At 38.8% G+C, this 20,615-nt stretch overlaps 1 long non-coding RNA gene across 1 annotated transcript; it reads right to left on the bottom strand.

The window, feature by feature from the left end:
* Nucleotides 1-8,038: 8,038 nt before the first annotated feature.
* LOC121028111 (uncharacterized) lies at nucleotides 8,039-18,663 on the bottom strand. The gene is made up of 3 exons (XR_005789077.1): nucleotides 18,632-18,663; nucleotides 14,028-14,083; nucleotides 8,039-8,089 (listed from the first exon to the last, which is right to left on the bottom strand). It is a non-coding gene; the product is annotated as an uncharacterized LOC121028111 (long non-coding RNA).
* Between the last annotated feature and the right edge of the window lie 1,952 nt (nucleotides 18,664-20,615).

Genomic DNA, 20,615 nt, shown 5'->3' with positions numbered 1-20,615 from the left:
GGGGTTTCTATTCTATTCCATTGGTCTATGTGTCTGTTTTTGTGCCACAAAAATACATTTTTAAAAACTAACAAAGGGGCGCCTGGGTGGCGCAGTCGGTTAAGCGTCCGACTTCAGCCAGGTCACGATCTCGCGGTCCGTGAGTTCGAGCCCCGCGTCGGGCTCTGGGCTGATGGCTCAGAGCCTGGAGCCTGTTTCCGATTCTGTGTCTCCCTCTCTCTCTGCCCCTCCCCCGTTCATGCTCTGTCTCTCTCTGTCCCAAAAAAATAAATAAACGTTAAAAAAAAATTAAAAAAAAAAACTAACATATAAATTCATGAAATACTCAGAAGGAAATTTAATAAAAATATGTAAAACTATTAGAGACAAAAATATAAAACTGCACTTAAATATATTAAAGGCGTAAGTAAATCAAGAAGTATACGATGCTCATTAACTAAAAGACTAATACCATAAAGATCATAGCTCTGTAATTGTTATATAAATTCAATACAGTAGCAGTAACAATCCATCAGCTGTGTGTGTATACATTAACATGTTTAGTCTAAAATTAAAAAAAATTTTTTTTAATGTTTATTTTTGAGAGACAGAGTACAAACAAGGGAGGGACAAAGAGAGGGACACACAGAATCTGAAGCAGGATCGAGGCTTTGAGCTGGCAGCACAGAGCCTGACATGAGGCTTGAACTCACAAACTGTGAGATCATGACCTGAGCCGAAGTTGATGCTTAACCCACTGAGCCACCCAGGCACCCCTTTAGTCTAAAATTTATACTGAAGTTCAAGGGTCAAAAAATTGCCAAGATGCTATTCTATCAAAGGAGAAGGAAAAAAGTTGTGAAAGCTTGCCCTACTAGATATCGAAACTTTTTATAAAGTTATAGAAATTAAAATTAGGTGGTATTGGCCCAGACTGAGAATTAGAGAAATGAAATCTAGTAAAAAGCTTAGAAATAGACTCATACATTTATCACATGATATATGATGAAGGTGGAAGTAAAAATTGGTTAGAGGGGCACCTGGGTGGCTCAGGCAGTTGAGCATCCAGCTCTTGATCTCAGTTCAGGTCATGATCTCACAGTTCATGGGTTTGAGCCCTGTGTTGGGCCCTGCTTGGAGCCTGCTTGGAATTCTCTCTCTCTCTCTCTCTCTCTCTCTGCCCCTCCCCTACTTGCATGCACACTCTTTCTGTCTTGCACACTCTGCCTCTCTCTCCCTTCTCAAAATAAATAAACTTAAAAACTAAAAATAAATAAAAATAAATTAGTGAAAGACAAATGGACTTTTCAAGATGGTACTAGGACAATTGAGTATCCACAAGGGGTAAAAATGATGATGCATCCTTACCTGATATTGTTAAACAACATTCAACTTCAGTTGGATTAAAAATCTATACATGACTGTTAAAATGATAATTAGAATACAATATAGTAAAATATTTTCATGACCTCACTGCACAGAAAAATGTCTTAAAATGTGCAAACATAAAGAATATAATTGAGGGGCGCCTGGGTCCTCAGTTGGTTAAGCCTCTGACTCTAGAGTTCAGCTAAGGTCATGATCTCACAGTTGTGAGATCGAGCCCCACATTATAGGCTCTACGCTGGGCAGAGCCCTGGGCATGGAGTCTGCTTAAGATTTTCTCTCTCCCCCTCTCTCTCTCTGCTTCTGCCCTGCTCGCTCGCTCTCTCTTTCTCTCTCAGAAGAAAAAAGCAAACAAACAATATAACTGATAGAATTGACTACATAAAAATTAAGACACCTGTCTCAAAAGACACCATAAAAAGATACAAAAACAACAACAACAACAAAAACCCCACAAACTGGAAGAGCTTCCTAGGAGAAGGATTCATATCCACAATATAAGAATTCCTATGAAACAATAAGAATGCAGAAACCAAATTTAAAACAACCTTCCAAAAAACTTATCAATTATGTACAAATACTTTCTAAATCTCTACCTGTATCCTGTGGCCATATCAATTTTAATAAATTTAATATTTAAATAACCTTGCTTTTCCTAAAACTGGAGTTATCCAAGATCAGAACTTACAGTTATGCTTACCACTTATCTTACTTTGCTTTCCATATTAAATTGTTTACCAAATGAAGAGTTCCTCCTCTGCAACTTTTCTCACATTTTTGTCCTTTCCATTACCATGTCACTGTCATGATTCAGAGCCAAATTGTCTTAAACTTGTGATAAACTCCTAACTGGACTCCCCCGCCTCAAAGTTGTCTTTTACACCTTCCCTGTTTCCTGCTTACCAGAGCTAGATTAATCCACCTTAACCATACTTTAGTTTTCAATGAAAACATATATAATCATAATCACATAAAATCATGTGAAAATGTCTAAAACTGGGGAGTGGCTTTTTGGTTATATGTCATAAAACTTGATATATAAAAGAAAACCCCAATTTGATGGATTCTAATTTGTTAACCACATGGAAAACAAATGAATTACATTTCTAAAACATACCATATATATTCATAAAATCATATACAAAACAATGAAACACTTGTTTTAAGCAATGTTTTCCTTTATTTCATTTCATCTTTTATTTGAGAGAGAGAGAGCACAAGCAGGGAGAGGTTTGGGTCGGGGGGTGGGGGGAGAGAGAGAGAGAGATTGAGAATCTTAAAGAGACACCACACTCAGCACAGAGTCCAACATGGGGCTCCATCCCACAACCCTGGGATCATGATGACCTGACACAAAATCAAGAGTCACATGCTCAGCCAATTGAGCCACTCAGTTGCCCTAAAAATGAAACACTTTTGAAGAAAATGTAGCGACTATCTTTACAACCTTGGAATAGAAAAAATTTCTTAACTAAGACACAATAAGTGCAAACTATACAAGAAATGATGATAAATTTGACAACATTAAAATTTAATACTTGTGTTTACCAAAAAATCCATTTATAAATGAAATAATAAATCATAAAAGATTTGCATCACAAATTACTGTGAAATGATTTGTGTCCAGAAAATATGAAGAAAAAAAAAGCCACTTGTCCAAATCAATGATAAAAGGTCAAAGAACCCAACTGAAAATGGGCAAAGAGCCTGGAAAGTAACAGAAGTGGAAACATGAATGACCAAAAAACATAAGAAACCATGTTTAATCTCATTATTTTCAAGGATATACAAGTTTAAACTACACTGACCTATGAGATTTGCAAGAGTCAAGTGACAATAACAAGGGTAAGATGTGATTTTGGAACGATAAGACTGTTACATGACTAGAGCATAACCTATAGGCTTGTCCAATCACATTGTTTTATACCTGACACTAATGTAACATTGTGCATTAACTCTCAATCAATCAATCAATCGTGCAGTCCGTCGAAACTCTTACACGGCTGTTGAGAGTGTAAACTGGCACAACACTCACTCTGGAAAAACACTATGACATTATCCAGTAAGCTGATACACTCACTGTAGGACCCAGCAATTATACTCCTAAGAATATACATCCCCTGCAGTTGCATTTGTGCACCAGGATACTTGTAAAAGAATGTTCACACCAGAATTTATTTGTTACAGCAAAAACCTGGAAACAATCCAAATGTCTGTCAACAATACAAAGGATAAAAAAAAACCTGTGGTATATATGTACAATGGAATTGCATATTCAGCAGTAGAACTTAAAGAACTACAGATGACGCAGAACATGGATAAATCCCAAGAACATAATATCAGACACAAAAGCTATAGAAAATGTATATAATATGATTCCATTTGTATAAAGCACAAAAGCACGTACTACCTACATTGATTTTTTTTTTCTTTTGCCCATGTTGTTGGTTCTTCACAATCTGGAGGCAAGCAATCTATTTAGCTAGAAATCTGAAAATAATTTTACTGCATTGATACTTTCCTGGGAGTCAGCCAAAGAATTTACATCAATCATTTTCTAGAAATTGATGAAATATAAATTAGAAAGGGACAGAAAGAGAATGAGAGCATGAACTGTAGAGTCAGAGAGGCACACATGTTTTTCTGTGATGCCAAATCAACGCATTTCAATATTTTACCTTTCTTCCTTTCTTTCACCTTTTTTTTAGATTTCAAATAAGCAATCTTTTATTTTACCTTATATAGCTTTATAAATTGCTCAAAATATCAACCATCTCTGGTTGACAAGAAGCAGTTAAATTTATGTCACCATTAGAATGTAAATCAATGAACCATGTCCAAAGACTTGGTTTCTAGTTCCAATTCCACAATTAGTCATGTGTCCTTCATTAAGTCATGTTCCTTCACTGGATTTCAGTTTTCTCTTCTGATAAAACAAGGATAATCATGCCTGCCTCAAAGCATCCTCATGAGAATTAAAAGTGTAAACATTTTTGTTGACTATTTCCTTCACTGTGCAGAAGCTTTTTATTTTGATGAAGTCCCAATTGTTCATTTTTGCTTTTGTTTCTCTTGCCTCTGGCAACGTGTCTAGTAAGAAGTTGCTATGGCTGAGGTCAAAGAATTTGCTGCCTGTGTTCTCCTTGAGGATTTTGATAGTTTCCTGTTTCACAAAGGCAGCCCATAGAATAAGAGAAGATATTTTCAAATGACATACCTGATGAAGGGTTAGTATCAAAAATTTATTTAAAAAACTTAGCAAACTCAATACCCCAAAAACAAAATATCCAGTTAAGAAATGATCAGAAGACGTGAATAGACACTTTCCCAAAGAAAACATCCAAATGGTTACCAGACACATGAAAAGATGCTCGCCATCACTTATCATCAGGGAAATACAAATTAAAGCCACGATGAGGTACCACCTCACACCTGTCAGAATGGCTAAAATAAACAACTCAGGAAACCAGATATTGGTGAGGATGTGGAGAAAGGGGAACACTCTTGCACTGTGGGTAGGAATGAAAACTGGTGCAGCCACTCTGGAGAACAGTATGGAGGTTCCTCCAAAAACTAAAAATAGGAGCACCTGGGTGGCTCAGTTGGTTAAGCATCCAACTTTGGGTCAGTTCATGATCTCAAGGTTTGTGAGTTCCAGCTCCATGTTTGGTTGTATGATGACAGCTCAGAGCTTGGAACCTGCTTTGGATTCTGTGTCTCCCTCTCCCTCTGTCCCTCCCCTGCTTGCACTTGGTCTCTCCCTCTCTCTCCAAAAAATAAACATTAAAAAAAATTTTTTTTAATCTAAAACTAGAACTACCCTACCATCTAGCAATTGCACTACTAGATATTTACCCAAAGGATACAGAAACATTGATTTGAAGGGGTACATCCACCCCAATGTTTATAGCAGCATTATCAACAATAGTCAAACTATGAAGAAAGCCCAAATGTCTATCAACTAATTAATGGACAAAGAAGATGTTATGTGTGTATATATATATATATATACATATATATATACACATATCATACATGCACATCAACATACACAGATGTTATGTGTATATACATATACATATCATATATATATATATATATATATGATGGAATATTACTCAGCCATCAAAAAGAATTAAGAATTAAATCTTGTCTTTTGCAATGATGTGGATGGAGCTAGAGTGTATTATGCTAAGAGAAATAAGTCAGGGAAAGACAAATACCATATGATTTAACTCATATGTGGAATTTAAGAAACAAAACAGATGAACATATGGGAAGGGTAAAAAAAAGGGGGAAAAAGGAGGGGGGACGTGGAGAGAGAGGGAAACAAGCCATAAGAGACTCCTAACAATAGAGAAAAAACTGAGGGTTGATGGAGGCAGGTGGGTAAGTGCATGGGCTAGATGGGTGATGGGTATTAAGGAGAGCACTTGTTATAACGAGCACTGTGTATTGTATGTGAATGATGAGTCATTGAATTCTACTCCTGAAACCAATATTGGACTATATGTTAACTAACTAGAATTTAAACAAAAAAAATTTTTTAAATAGTAAACATCTTTTAAGTGTCAGTGTGTTTCCCAACATATAAGAGGCATTCGATAAGTATTAGTTCCCTACTAATATCATTGGTCTACTTGATTATCTGAATCATTTAAAAATAAGAAAAGGGATGGGGAATCAAAATTGGACCTCAGAAGGCAAGCAGCTACTTAATTTGCTTTCATCTTATAATTACAAGGTCACCAACTCTGTTGAAAATATATTTGTGTCTGTTGCAGCAAAAAGGAGGTCATAGTAATTTCTAACTTAGGTTTTCTTTTCTTTAGCTATTAACATCATTACATATTCAATAATCACAGTGGTTTGCCCCCCTGCTTTTACATTACAAGTCCTTACCAATTTGATGACCATGATCATGTCCTGTCACTTGTTTCCTGTTCTTTCGTATAGTTTTCTCATGACCCAGATCCCTAGGCCGGATCCCAACTTCCCTTAGGTTGCCACTGACTGCCTAACATGAAGTATCTTTCTTTATGCTTATGCAAAGAATTAACCTGTTACTGGTATACCCAACTGCTTACAGTGTTTCTGCTCATCCTCTTCTGTTGCCTCAGCTGTTGAAAGTAGAGGACTACCCACAATAACTACCAGGGATCTAGGCACCTAATGTTTGAACCCAGAAAACATGTATCTGATACACACACCATAATTTATATATCATTTCCAGGGTTTAAATATGCCCCTAATTTCTAAAAAAAAACCTAACTTGCTAAAATGAACAAATCAGGAGACTATACATGCTGGAGAGGATGTGGAGAAACGGGAACCCTCTTGCACTCTTGGTGGGAATGCAAACTGGTGCAGTCGCTCTAGAAAACCGTGTGGAGTTTCCTCAAAAAATTAAAAATAGATCTACCCTATGACCCAGCAATAGCACTGCTAGGAATTTACCCAAGGGATCCAGGGGTGCTGATGCATAGGGGCACTTGCACCCCAATGTTTATAGTGGCACTTTCAACAATAGCCAAATTATGGAAAGAGCCTAAATGTCCTTCAATTGATGAATGGATAAAGAAATTGTAGTTTATATATACAATGGAATACTATGTGGCAATGAAAAAGAATGAACTATGGTCTTTGTAGCAACGTGGATGGAACTGGAGAGTGTTATGCTAAGTGAAATAAATCACACAGAGAAAGACAGATACCATATGTTTTCACTCTTATGTGGATCCTGAGAAACTTAATAGAAGACCATGGGGGAGGGGAAGGAAAAAAAAAAGAGGGAGGGAGCCAAACCATAAGAGACTCTTAAAAACTGAGAATAAACTGAGGGTTGATGGGAGGAAGGGGAGGGTGGGTAATGGGCATTGAGGAGGGCACCTGTTGCGATGAGCACTTGGTGTTGTATGGAAAATAATTTGACAATAAATTACATATTAAAAAAATAAAGCCAATTAGATTTTTTTTAAAAAAATTTTTTTTCAATGTTTATTTTTGGGACAGAGAGAGACAGAGCATGAACGGGAGAGGGGCAGAGAGAGAGGGAGACACAGAATCGGAAACAGGCTCCAGGCTCTGAGCCATCAGCCCAGAGCCCGACGCGGGGCTCGAACTCACGGACCGCGAGATCGTGACCTGGCTGAAGTCGGACGCTTAACCGACTGCGCCACCCAGGTGCCCCAGATTTTTTTTAAGTCTGATTTTGGTAGTGAATTGCAGGTGATTTTCACTTTCAATTTTATTGCTTCCTTGTAGGATACAAATTAGAAAAAACAATAAAGTTATTTTTATTATGATAAATAAATAAAATTAAAAAACTAACGTGCAGTGGAGCATTGAACTCAACCTATTACTAAATGATTTACTTAAACAGAATGAGTCAAAAAAGACTTCTTGCCTGAACCCATTCTCTACAACCATGCATGGGAACTTTTGACTGTCTCCTTACTTTCACGGTGCTTAATACAAAGATATGCACCAAGCTGATCATGAATAAATATTATTGACTGACAGATTCTTATTAAAGAATATGACAGAGTCAATAGGAAGATCATATTTCCCCACCCTTGGCATGTAGGTCAGACTGTGTAACTAGTGTGGGCCAAAGACATATGGCTGGTGATATATCTCACTTTCTGGCCCAACCCTTAAAACATACCGTGTGGTCCTCAACATGGTCAATTCAGGTAAATGCAGTCTTTAGATTGTTATGGTCCTAGACAAGACAATATCTGTGTGTTGCAAACATCATACAGTTGTGAGCTTCCTAAGTTTTCGATAGAAAATGTATAAGAATACAAAAGTAGTTGATAACTTGGGCAATATTTGGGAGATGTCAAGCCAGTATGTTTTATCCTTAAAAATCCCTAGTTCCTAGTATCCCAAAGCTCTTACAACAATAGTCAAGCCTAGAAGCCTCTGATGATAATTTCTTGCACAATGTAGAAATAACACACCTACCTTTAAGGCTGAGCTGTAAAAAAAGCTTATAGCTTATGGGTTAGGATGTGTGTGTTGGGAGTCAATTCTCCATGAATCATGTTTCTTTACATCTTATAAGCAGAGGCACTGACAGTCTTCTACTCTGGACTACTCTGGACTAGTGTGTCCCTCTGGAGAACAGGGTAGGTTTGTTTGTTATCTAGTAAAATGAAAAAAATGTCTCCCTCTGGTTCCAAGTTTGAGCATATTTGGGGCTTCCTGTGCTTAGAGTTTCTGACATATATCCATTCTGTGCATAACACCCATATAGAGCCATGAACATTGCTCCCATGGGACTTGGGGGAACTGGAGGGTGGGCACAAACATGAAGCTCATACTACCTCACATGCCTTGGGTAATAAAGCCCCAGTCTCTGACTTGGGAGTCTCATGTCTTCTGCCAGATGCCTTAGAAACTGTGGCAAGCGTTATAACTTGTCAGCTTGAGAGCAGGGTAAAATCTCAGACCCTTCACCGTTCTTTTCAACATAATATAGGAGAAATCCACTACAGAGAGGAGGAGGAGGACAAAAGAAAGCCCACACCTTACTGTCCAGGGAGAGTGTAGAAAATAAAAATGACAGGAGATAAAGAAATAACATCAAATGACTACACCTCTTCCTCTCCCTCTCAGGGCAGAATGCCTAGACAGAATGGGGGAATGAAGTAGAAATATCCAGGTGAATAGAGGGGGATCCCAAGAATGTCAATTGGGAGTCAGGAGTGGCTAATGGCATGCTTCCCCCCGATAGTGGATGCTGTGGTGTGGCCCCCAGCTTCTCCCTCCTTCAAGACTAACACACTCATTTTCTTAGACTATGGCAGTATTGATATCTGACAGCTCACAGCTAAATATTTCTCAGGGAACTGTTTTCAGATAAAGAGAGCCACACTGCCTAAGGGAATGGCCCCCAGGGGGTCTGGTGGGCAGGGAGCAATTCTCATCCCGTGACTGGTCAATACAGGTCTGATACTGATCCAATACTGGTCAAAATAGGGTGCCTAGCACCCACTTGCCTTAACTCAAGACAACTTTATGGCTTATTTCAGCTTCAAAGCTTTTCCACAGGACTGGCTGAGACTTTGCCACATTCCATCATGCTTCAATACTGCTTTCATCATTCCTCTCACTCCCACCCAGGTGGAGATTCTGGGAGCCCTCCTCACAAACTTCCGCATGCAAATTTCCATCTTGGAGTATGTCTCCTGGTAATCTTATCTGCAACCCTTGAAAGACTGGCGATAGTTGGAGTGTCACATGATGCAGAAGCAATAATGCTGTGTTGGAAAGACACCAAGTGAGCCTGAAGCAGCACTCATGTGTCCTACAGCTCACACGAGGGATACAAGGGACCCAGTGGTTGCTGCATGCTCTGACAAAGGGATACAATGTTCTGAGAGCTGAAGGACTCTCCAGAAAAAGTTTGGAGTTGGGACTGAGAAGCCACTATGATTTCACCTCTAGAAATATGTCTGGGGCCAGGGTATATGCCAGCATAGTGCTGAAATGACCACACAGGCCTACGTGCATATAAGCAGTATCTGCTTATAGCTCTATTCTGCGTCTTAAAGATTTAGAAGTCTTTTTTTTTTTTGTATGGAACCAGAAAACACCCCAAATAACCAAAGCAATCTTGAAAAAGAAAACCAAAACAGGAGGCATCATAATCCCAGACTTCAAGTTGTATTACAAAGCTGTAATCATCAAGACACTATGGTACTGGCACAAAAACAGACACTCAGTTCATGGAACAGAATAGAAAACCCAGAAATGGACCCACAAACATACGGCCAACTAATCTTTGACAAAGCAGAAAAGAATATCCAATGGAATAAAGACAGTCTCTTCAGCAAGTGGTGCTGGGAAAACTGGACAGTGACGTGTAGAAAAATGAACCTGGACCTCTTCCTTACACCATACACAAAAATAAACTCAAAATGGCTGAAAGATCTAAATGTAAGAAAGGAAGCCATCAAAATCCTTGAGGAGAAAGCAGGCAAAAACCTCTTTGACCTTAGTCACAGCAACTCCTTACTCAACACATCTCTGGAGACAAGGGGAACAAAAGCAAGATGAACTATTGGAACTTCTTCAAAATAAAAAGCTTCTGCACAGCAAAGGAAACAATCAGCAAAACTAAAAGGCAACCGACAGAATGGGAGAAGATGTTTGCAGATGACATATCAGATAAAGGGTTAGTATCCAAAATCTATAAAGAGCTTCTCAAACTCAGCACCCAAAAAACAATCCAGTGAAGAAATGGGCAAAAGACAGGAATACACTTCTCCAAAGAAGACATCCAGATGGCCAACCTACACATGAAACAATGCTCAACCTCACTCATCATCAGGGAAATACAAATCAAAATCACAATGAGATACCACCTTACACCTGTCAGAATGGCTAACATTAACAACTCAGGCAACAACAGATGTTGGCGAGGATGTGGAGAAAGAGGATCTTTTTTGCCCGGCTGGTGGGAATGCAAACTGGTGCAGCCACTCTGCAAAACAGTATGGAGGTTCCTCAAAAAACTAAAGATAGAACTACCCTACAACCCAGCAATTGCACTACTAGGCATTTACCCAAGGGATACAGGTGTGCTGTTTTGAAGGGACATATGCACCCCCATGTTTGTAGCAGCACTATCAACAATAGCCGAAGTATGGAAAGAGCCCAAATGTCCATCGATGGATGAATGGATAAACACACACACACACACACACACACACACACACACAATGGAGTATCACTCGGCAATCAAAAAGAATGAAATCTTGCCATTTGTAACTACTTGGATGGAACTTGAGGGTATTATATGAAGTGAAATTAGTCAGAGAAAGACAAATATCATATGACTTCACTCATATGAGAACTTTAAGATACAAAACAGATTAACACAAGGGAAACAAAAATAATATAAAAACAGGGAGGGGGACAAAACAGAAGAGACTCATAAATATGGAGAACAAACTGAGGGTTACTGGAAGGGTTGTGGGAGGGGGGATGGGCTAAATGGGTAAGGGGCATTAAGGAATCTACTCCTGAAATCATTGTTGCACTATATGCTAACTAACTTGGATGTAAATTTAAAAAATAAATTAAATTTAAAAAAAAGATATAGAAGTCTTTTGATTTTCAAAACCTTTGATACTGTGAATATCTTCAGGAACGTCATTTTTTTTTTTTAGTTCCTATTACAAAATACTTTATCAGTATTAGCCTAAGACCAGGAGTAAGAAAAGACAGAAGTTTGGGGGAAGAAGAAATAGGACAAGGCAGAGGTGGGGATGGGGTGGATCGAAAAGCCAAACAAATTCAATTATAGGTTCACAATTTGCCCCAGGCCAATCAACTGATGAATGGATAAAGAAGATGTGGTATATATATACAATGGAGTATTACTCAGACATCAAAGAGAAAGAAATCTTGCCATTTGCAATGACAAGGATTATGTTAAGTGAAATAAGTCAGTCAGAGAAAAACAAATACCATATGATTTCACTCATCTGTGGAATTTAAGAAACAAGACAGATACACATATGGGGCTGGGAGGGAGAGAGAGAATGAAACCATGAGAGACTCTTAAGGACAGAGAACAAACTGAGGGTTGATGGAGGCAGGTGGGTAAGTGCCAGATGGTGGGATTGGGCTAGATGGGTGATGGCATTGAGGAGGGCACTTGTTCTGATGAGCACTGGGTGTTGTATGTAAGCGATGAATCACTGAATTCGACTCCCAGAACCAATATTGCTCTGTATGTTAACTAACTAGAATTTAAATAAAAATTAAAACATTTTTGCCTCAAGTTAGCCCTGAAAAGAGGCACACAAGAATAGTAACTTCATCCCTGAAATGTATTTTATACTGCAACAGCTGAAGTAGTCAACTAGTATGACTGAGAAATAGCAATGGAAAAACAAAATCTTCCCAATGATTCTGTTCCTTTTCAGAGATTATCTACTTTTTTGAGTTCAAGTGTTTGTGGTAGGCAGAACAGCGCACCCACTAGAAAGATGCCCATGTCCTAATCCCCAGAACCTGTGAACACGCTGTCTCATGTGCCCAATGGGACATTGCAGCTGTGGTTAAATTCAGGATCTTGACAGGGAGACTATCCTGGATTGTCCCTGGGAGGCTCAACGTAATCACAGGGACCTTAAATGTGGGGGAGGCCAGAGTGTCAGTGTCAGAGTAATGCAATGTGTGAAAGACTGGACAGGCCATGGCTGGTTTTGAAGATAGATGTGGAACGAAGTGGAAACTGGAAAAAGCAAGAAAACAGGTGCTCCCCTACGATCTCCAGAAAAGAACACAGCCCTGCGGTCACCTTGATTTCCAGTCTAGTGAGAACCGATTTGGACTTCTGACCTCCAAAAATTGTCAGCGAATAAATTTGTGTTGTTTTAAACCACTAAATTCGAGGTAATTTATTTCAGCAGCAATCGGACACTAATACAGTGTTAAGTGAAGCGAAGGGAAGCAAAGCTGAAGGAAGAATCAAATCATTATTCAATCAGCATATTTGTTTAGTCACTTGAGAAAAGGTGTTTGAGTACGTCTTCAGACTGATACACTATCGGTTGTTCCTCCATCAGGAAGCATTCCCTCATGGAGTCTCTCTGGAAGACAAATCTGAGCAAGAAGCCATGATGGAGTTCAACAGAAGCTAGGAAGGGTGGGCGTCACAGCAGCCCTGAAAGGGAGAAGGATCCTAGGGGCTTTTTATGTTTCTATTTCCCTGAGAGATTCTTAAAATATGAACGATGACAAGGAGCACAGCAGTAAATACTCAGACTGGTGGGATAATGAAAAAAATCAGTCATCTCAAAACAACTTCATCTCCAGGATGACTTCAGTAATTTCGGAAATAATGGCCTGTCCTGGATATGAGCATGCTTGTTGACTTATGGAAAATAACATACAATCTTATGTTCCACAAGAAAAAAAGAGGCAGGTGACAACTAATTATTTATTGACTAAATATTATATAAATATTGCATACGAGGCTAAGCTAGAAACAATCAGAAAATGATGAATGCATCCATTTTTTGTACTTCTTTAGCATTTTTCAATTAAAATTAATGCTCGTAGGGGCGCCTGGGTGGCGCAGTCGGTTAAGCATCCGACTTCAGCCAGGTCACAATCTCACGGTCTGTGAGTTCGAGCCCCGCGTCGGGCTCTGGGCTGATGGCTCGGAGCCTGGAGCCTGTTTCCGACTCTGTGTCTCCCTCTCTCTCTGCCCCTCGCCCGTTCATGCTCTGTCTCTCTCTGTCCCAAAAATAAATAAACGTTGAAAAAAAAATTAAAAAAAAAAATAATAAATAAAATAAAATAAAATTAATGCTCGTAAAGAACCCAAAGTAACAATTAACAATGGTTGTCTTTAAGTTTTTGGTCTATACAGCTATATTGAAAGAGCCTTTTTTAAAAATAGAGGGAATATTAACAATTGTAAAAGTAAAGTTATCTCTTAATCATCAGGAGGTATCACCACTCAGTTAAGTGTCCGATTCTTGATCTCAGCCCAGATCTTGATCTCAGGGTCATGAGTAGGAGCCCCGTGTTAGTCCACGCACTGGGCATGAAACCTACTTAAAATTAAACCATTAAATTAAACTAAATTAAATTAAATTAAATTCACCTAAGAAAAGGGAGCTCAAGTAGCCTACCTTCTTTAGAGGATCGTCATTCTGTTTGGTCTTCTGGGAAAATTGCCCCATCTTTCCTAGTGACCAGAGAAATCATAGATAATTTAAATCTACAAACATGAAAACACAATATTAGCAAATTTATACAGACAAAAAGAAGAGTGATCACAAAACATTTAAGCTTTATCTTAAATGCTTTTATTTTTAGAGCAGGGGTGGGCAAACATTTTCCATAGAGGGCCAAATAATAAACTTTTCAGGCTTTGCAGGTCACAAGGTCTCCATTAAAACTGTTCAGCACAGTCTTTGTACCTGGAAAGCAGCGTGAACATGCATGCAGCAGCTACGTTAATGGATTGCAGTTGTGTTTTTGCACGTTATGAGATTATCTCATCATTTTCTATCCATAAGTCATATGTGAGGAAGAGAATAAATATGCATGAATATAAACCTGTAAAACCAAAGTGACCTTGAGTCTTAAAGTATATACAAGAACAAGAATGATGGATTTGGACCTAATGAGGTTTAATGAAGGAGTCTCAAGCTAGAAGTCAAGAGATATCGGCTCTGGTTCTACCTCTGCTCCCAAAAAACTTAAATTTGAGGGGCCTCAGTGTCTTCCTGCACAAAGAAAGTCAAATCACCCTGATTTCATCATCCCTAGCCTCCAGAGAACAGCTACCATGGTTATGCACTTTTTTTTATAGATGCTGGAGCTCCTCTCACTAATGTATGTCTCAATGCCTTAGTGAATGGGGTAATTGCTGGGCCCTCTCTAGTATGATAGTGAAGAGGGTGGAGCAGTGAGAAGCTGACAGATGAATAATCCACTCCAAAGTTTGCACCTCTCCAAACCTTTGAATTTCTTCCTCCGCATTATCCCAGAAACTTTGACATCTCAACCTCGTTGAATGTAGACAACCAAGGACTCCTTGGATTGACTATCAATCAACCAAGCAAACTTACAACCACTTTCAGCCGTTTGAGCTAATCCATTAAATCCAGAAGCTCTGGGAACCCATACCAATAAATTTAGCCTAATCCAACGTTATATTCCATTTCTTAGTCTAACAACCAGAAAACTCATTCCCACATAAATTCACCAGGTTTCTGCCAATATGTAATAACAAAAATTTTTAATTATTTTGAGCATAGCCATACGCTCCTGACTCACACCTTGTACTTGTTCTGACTCAAGTTATAGAGTCCATGAGAGATAGTGTTGATAGGTCTTGACAAGGTGAGGCATCGCTTTTTTTTTAAAGTTTATTTATTTATTTTGAGAGGGAGGGGAGGGGCCAAGAGAGGGAGAGACAGAATCCCAAGAAATCTCTACAGTGTCAGCACAAAGACCAACACAGGACTGGAAGTCACCCACCAAGATCATGGCTTGAGCTGAAATCAAGAGTTGGACACAACCAACTGAGCCACCAGAGGCATGCCTTTTTTAAGAGGCTGCTATCAGTGAGGTTACCGTAGGACCTTTGAGTGAGAAAAGCCGGTGTCCTCAGAGTCTCACAGATAACCCCATTCCAGGTCCCACTCCTTCCCAGTCAATGTCCTAACTTTCAAGCAAGAAGTTGATAGGTTATAAATGCAACTGGTATTGTAATTCTGCAATTTACCCAATTAAATTATGGATTAATCTTCAGCAAAGTCAGCTCAGTGGCTACAGAGTATAAGAGATTCTTTTAGGACTGCTACAGAAACTCTGATTATCCAACAGTGTCTTGAGTTGAAATTGTAAAGACCTAAATTTACTATTTTTTTCTCAGTAAACCCATGAGTGCAATCAGAAGTAGTTATTCTACCTTCTAGTTTTTGCAATTTTCATTACTGCCAAAAAAAAAAAAAAAAAGTATGATAGCCACTTGGTCTCTAAGGCATTTGCTTCAACAAACACATCACAAGAGATCATTTATTTAATCATGATATCAAAGCATGCCATGGATTATTAGTAACTCATTCTTTACTGCCAAGGAGTTAAGCAGTATACCTAAGGCCAAAGGCATAATTGAACCAATTCCAGGATTCTATCTTTTAGGATATATTTCCTGAGACCATTCCTGTTATTACATATTAGGGTCTAGCCAGGAAGGGAATTAAATATAAGGAATTGGTTACATAAATGTTTGGGGGCCCAAAGAGCAAAATAGAAACACTGAGGTAATGCAGAGATCCTAAGTGCAGCCACTACCCCTTAGGCCAAGGGAATACAAAGTTTAGATTATCAAAGCCTAGAAGCTCAGAGGAGGGAGTCGTGGCTGTTCCAAGTACCTCTGAGAAGACAAATAAGCAAAGTACTAAAAGAAGCTGGAGACTGGAACAAAATGCCGATGTAGAGGCCTTACTAACAGGAATAGCAAGCAAACAGGCACCAAATCTCCTCCTCCTAACTCCCAATTTCTTTGTAGGGCCTTCTACTTGAGCCTAATAGGCAAAGAATTCTGGGAAATGTAGTTTGCAAATGTAGTTTGCCACATCATCGCAGAGGAGAACAGAGAAGGTTAAATTTGGAGTGAAGTAACAATAGCCAAGTCCCTGGTACTGTGTCACGTCCCAAGGGAAGATTCCTATTAACCAACCAAATGCCACCATGATATTATACGATAAAAAATCATTGCCATAAACCAGAATGCCTAAAGTCAATGGATCAGCACATTCTCTCCCTGGAGGCAGACCTCCATGAGGGTAAACAAAAAATTTTGACCCTCAGTTCCAATCCAACCTTTACACTTAGAGCTTCAGATATGTGTAAATGCTAACAGCCTCCATGATTCTGATGTCCAAAACCTGGTTTATTTTCTCATTTATAATTAGTCCATCTAGAAAACCACCTGAGCCTTTGCCCTCCAACATCAGGAAAATGGAGACCCCTGCTTCTTCAGTTCTTCAGGTTCCTTGGAAATCTCTCCTTGTGTTTAGCAGGAAAAAAAAAAAATATCTTCCCCAAATTATGTGGCCCGACTAATCAAGACTCTTTCTGACTGTAAGTTACAAAAACTTAACACCAATTGGTTTAGGTAAAAAGTAGAAGTCATTAGTCCATGCCAATCAGTCAGTATGTATGTACTACGTACACGTGTATCAGTTATTCAGCAGTGAACAGATACAGGGAAAAGCTCCTCACTGTTCTGGCCTGTTGTTGACGTCAGGTGTCTGCCCTTAATATTTATGAGTCTGTAACCATATAAAAACGACCTACCATCTTATTTTCCATCTACACTCAGGTTTCTGGTTGGGTAAAATGCAACATATATTAAGTTAAAAGACAACTGATAAACTGGAGAAACCTTTAGTGATATCTATAACATTAACTAGGAGTTACTATCCAGATAGTATCCTTAAGATAAGAGCTCTTTAAATAAAACACTTAGAGATGAATAATGCAAAAGAATATGTAAATGACATGAACAGGCAATTCACAAAATGAGTGAAATATTAAAAACACCAAATTATATCCAGGAGTAAAAGGTATCCACAGATCAATGGTGAAAGCAACATTTTGTCAGCTTAACGATGAGCATCAAATCATAAAATCTGTACTTTTTTGGTCCAATAATTCTACTTCTAATCATTTAGCCTGAGGATGTCATTAGACAAGTGTATGTGTATTAAGGTGTTGATTGTGATGCTTTGTATAGCAGTAAAAGCTAGATATAAGCCTAGTGTCCTTTAAGAACACTACAAACACAGTATTACTAATTTTTTCATTTCTTTTGAACCGTGTTCCAATATGCTTAGCATGAAGCTGTTACTGATCCTGTTGCTACTTAAACTTCTGATATTTTTTTGGCATTGATTTTTTGCATGACTTTCAATTTTTTAAAACATTGCGTTCAGGTGCTATTTATCTTGATTACTAAGAGGACTTTATTCACTTATTTATTTATTTATTTTGGTGCCCTTTAAATGTGCTGAGGCAAGTGCCTCATTTGCTTCACCCTATTCCCAGCTTTAAGAGAAATGGAGATTAATTTTCCCCACATGTATTAGTTTGCTAGAGCCACAAACTGGATGGCTTAAAAGAAATTCATTGTATCATGGGTCTAGAATCTAGAAGTCCAAGGTCAAGATGTTGGCAAGCTTGGTTCCTTCTGGGGACTGTGCTATAGGATGTGTTCCATGCTTTTCTCCCAGCTTCTGGTGATTTGCTGGAAGTCTTTGGTGATCCTTGACTCCTAGGATCAAGAACCTGATCGCTGCTTTCATTTTTACGTGGTGTTCTCCCTGTGTGTGTGTGTCTGCCTCCAAACTTCCCCTTTTTATAAGGGCACTGGTTGTATTGGATTAAAGGCCCACCCTATTCTAGTGTGACCTCATCTTGACTAATTCCATCTGCAATCACCCTGTTTCCAAATAATTTACATTCTGAGTTCCTGGGGGGTAGGACTGCAGCATATGAATTTAGGGGTGGGAACACAATTAAACCTATAAAACCGTGTTTAGTAAATTTTCTATAAGCTTCAGTCTGATAACCAAGAATCTTTGCTCTGCCTTCAGGAAAGAGCAGGATTGACTTATAGCCTCTGGCTTCCTTTTGACTACAGTTAATTCTATATCTACCCAGAAACAAATACCTTATAGGCAGAGAGATGGGTACCACCTCAGTATTGCCTACTCACCAGTCCATTGTTGCTGACTCTTACAACTCAGGCTCTGGAAGAAAAGGAAGTAAACAAGAGTTGAAAAGCCAATGAGCATCATGAACCTTGGGAAATATGGGAAATCCTAGGTACCCTCAGGCCGTCTCCATTCATACACTCATTCTCCTCTCCCTGTCACTCATATACAGTCTTTAAGAAAAGAATGGAAGCATCATGATTTGCATTTTCACTTCCACCTGCATCATGGAAGCAAGAGTGAGAAGCCTTAGTTGAGTACATTTACAGACACTTTAGGAAGTAATACAAATGTGTAAACTGAGGCTTGGACTTCACACAGAGTAAGTGGCAGACCCAGGATTGACACCAAGATCTCCTACATCACAGCCCTGACAACAAGAAGCCCTACTGCATGACAGATATAGATCTTTGACCGAATTCTAAGGTTCTGTCAAACCAGAGTGAAACCAGTCGACCAGGGGCAGACCATTACACAGAAGAAGACCCTCCAAACAAACCTTGCTTCCATCCTTTTCTGCTGCTCACAGAGCCTACCCATGTGCTGACCTCCCACCTACTTCCAACTACCTGGAGTATAGATTTGAAGCTCTCTGTAGCAACACTTCTGCTGAGTCAATAACTCTCTAACAGAGATACTGTAACAGACAAGCTCTTAGTAGGAAACTGGTACAGTATATGTTCCCCAGTCAGTGTGAGCATAGTTTTCTAGTGGCACTCTGGCCACAATCTCACTCAAACTATATTGGTTGGAGTGCTGTGGGGACTCATCGTGAGCCAACAATTATTGTGGAGTTCCTCAGTTGTGTTTGTGCAGAGGCTATAATCTATAGGCTTCTTCTCTTTGTCAGCAAGATCTTTGCACAGATGGTTGTTCATAACTAGAGTTTGCAAGGGTGATATGTATATTAATGAGTGGAACTCACCAATGTTTTTCACCCTGATATAATTTAATGTTCTAATGATGCCACTTAATGATGTGCAACAGATAACAGAACATGTGTCTCTATAAGTCATGATAATTAATTCAAAGGGTAAACAACTAGAGTATAAATAATGTTATTCCAAGGCCAAGCAAAAGGGAAAAAGAGGAATGGAAGAAAGAAATGCAAACCTTGAGAGATCTCAAACCATGCTAGGGTATCATTCCCTTCTTGAGGGGATTTGCAGAAAGAAACAGCAACAAAATTAAGAAGGAATAACAAATGGGCCTATCTCCTTATTATTTTTTTATGGCTATCTTTTCATGACATCATGAAATTGGACATGGTAGGCCTTAGGAAAATTCGGTCTACGTATTAAAGGATATCCCATGCATACGCAATTATCTGTGCCATGCTAAAGTGTATTAAGCTTTGTCATCACTGAAGTCTTAATTTTCAGGATAATAGAATGAAATGTCCACTCTTAAAGTAATCTTTCCCATCATCGTTGGCTCCTTACAGTTTTACAATACCTACTCTCTCTTTCCATTACGCTTTTGGTCAAAGTATGAGAATTCTGTGACGTAAATTGAGATCATGTTACCACTATCCGCTATGATTTCCCAGGGCCTGTCATAATCTTTGACTCTAACCTTCAAGAGATACACAGCTTATTATTTAAGTCTTTTAGTGAAAATCACTATAGAATCATTTTGGAGCTTTAAAATAGACCATACAACCAAAAATTAAGCATAAAAATATGTCCTTGATGTTAAATTTTACTCTAGCGGAGAAGACATTTGTTCATTACAAACTATGCTCATCTCTGCTCACTATATTATTTCTGATGGGATATCTACAAGAACATTCAGGAAACTAACACTTACATGGAACAGTAGGTCCACCCTTGGAGTATATTCTCTAGACTACCCTTGTTACTTACAAAGAGGGTTACATACTCAATCTACTCCTGTTTCCTGTAATCTTCACCTCTTTACTCCTTCCCTTCTAGGATAATAGAGGTGTGACTACCCACATCCAAGGTGGAATTTACAAAATAGAAA

This window comes from Herpailurus yagouaroundi, unplaced genomic scaffold (assembly GCF_014898765.1).
Source record: "Herpailurus yagouaroundi ecotype Mexico unplaced genomic scaffold, PumYag 100, whole genome shotgun sequence".
Classification (NCBI taxonomy): Eukaryota; Metazoa; Chordata; class Mammalia; order Carnivora; family Felidae; genus Herpailurus; species Herpailurus yagouaroundi.
Note: the sequence above shows the minus strand (reverse complement) of the source record. Positions and strands in the feature narration are given on the sequence as shown.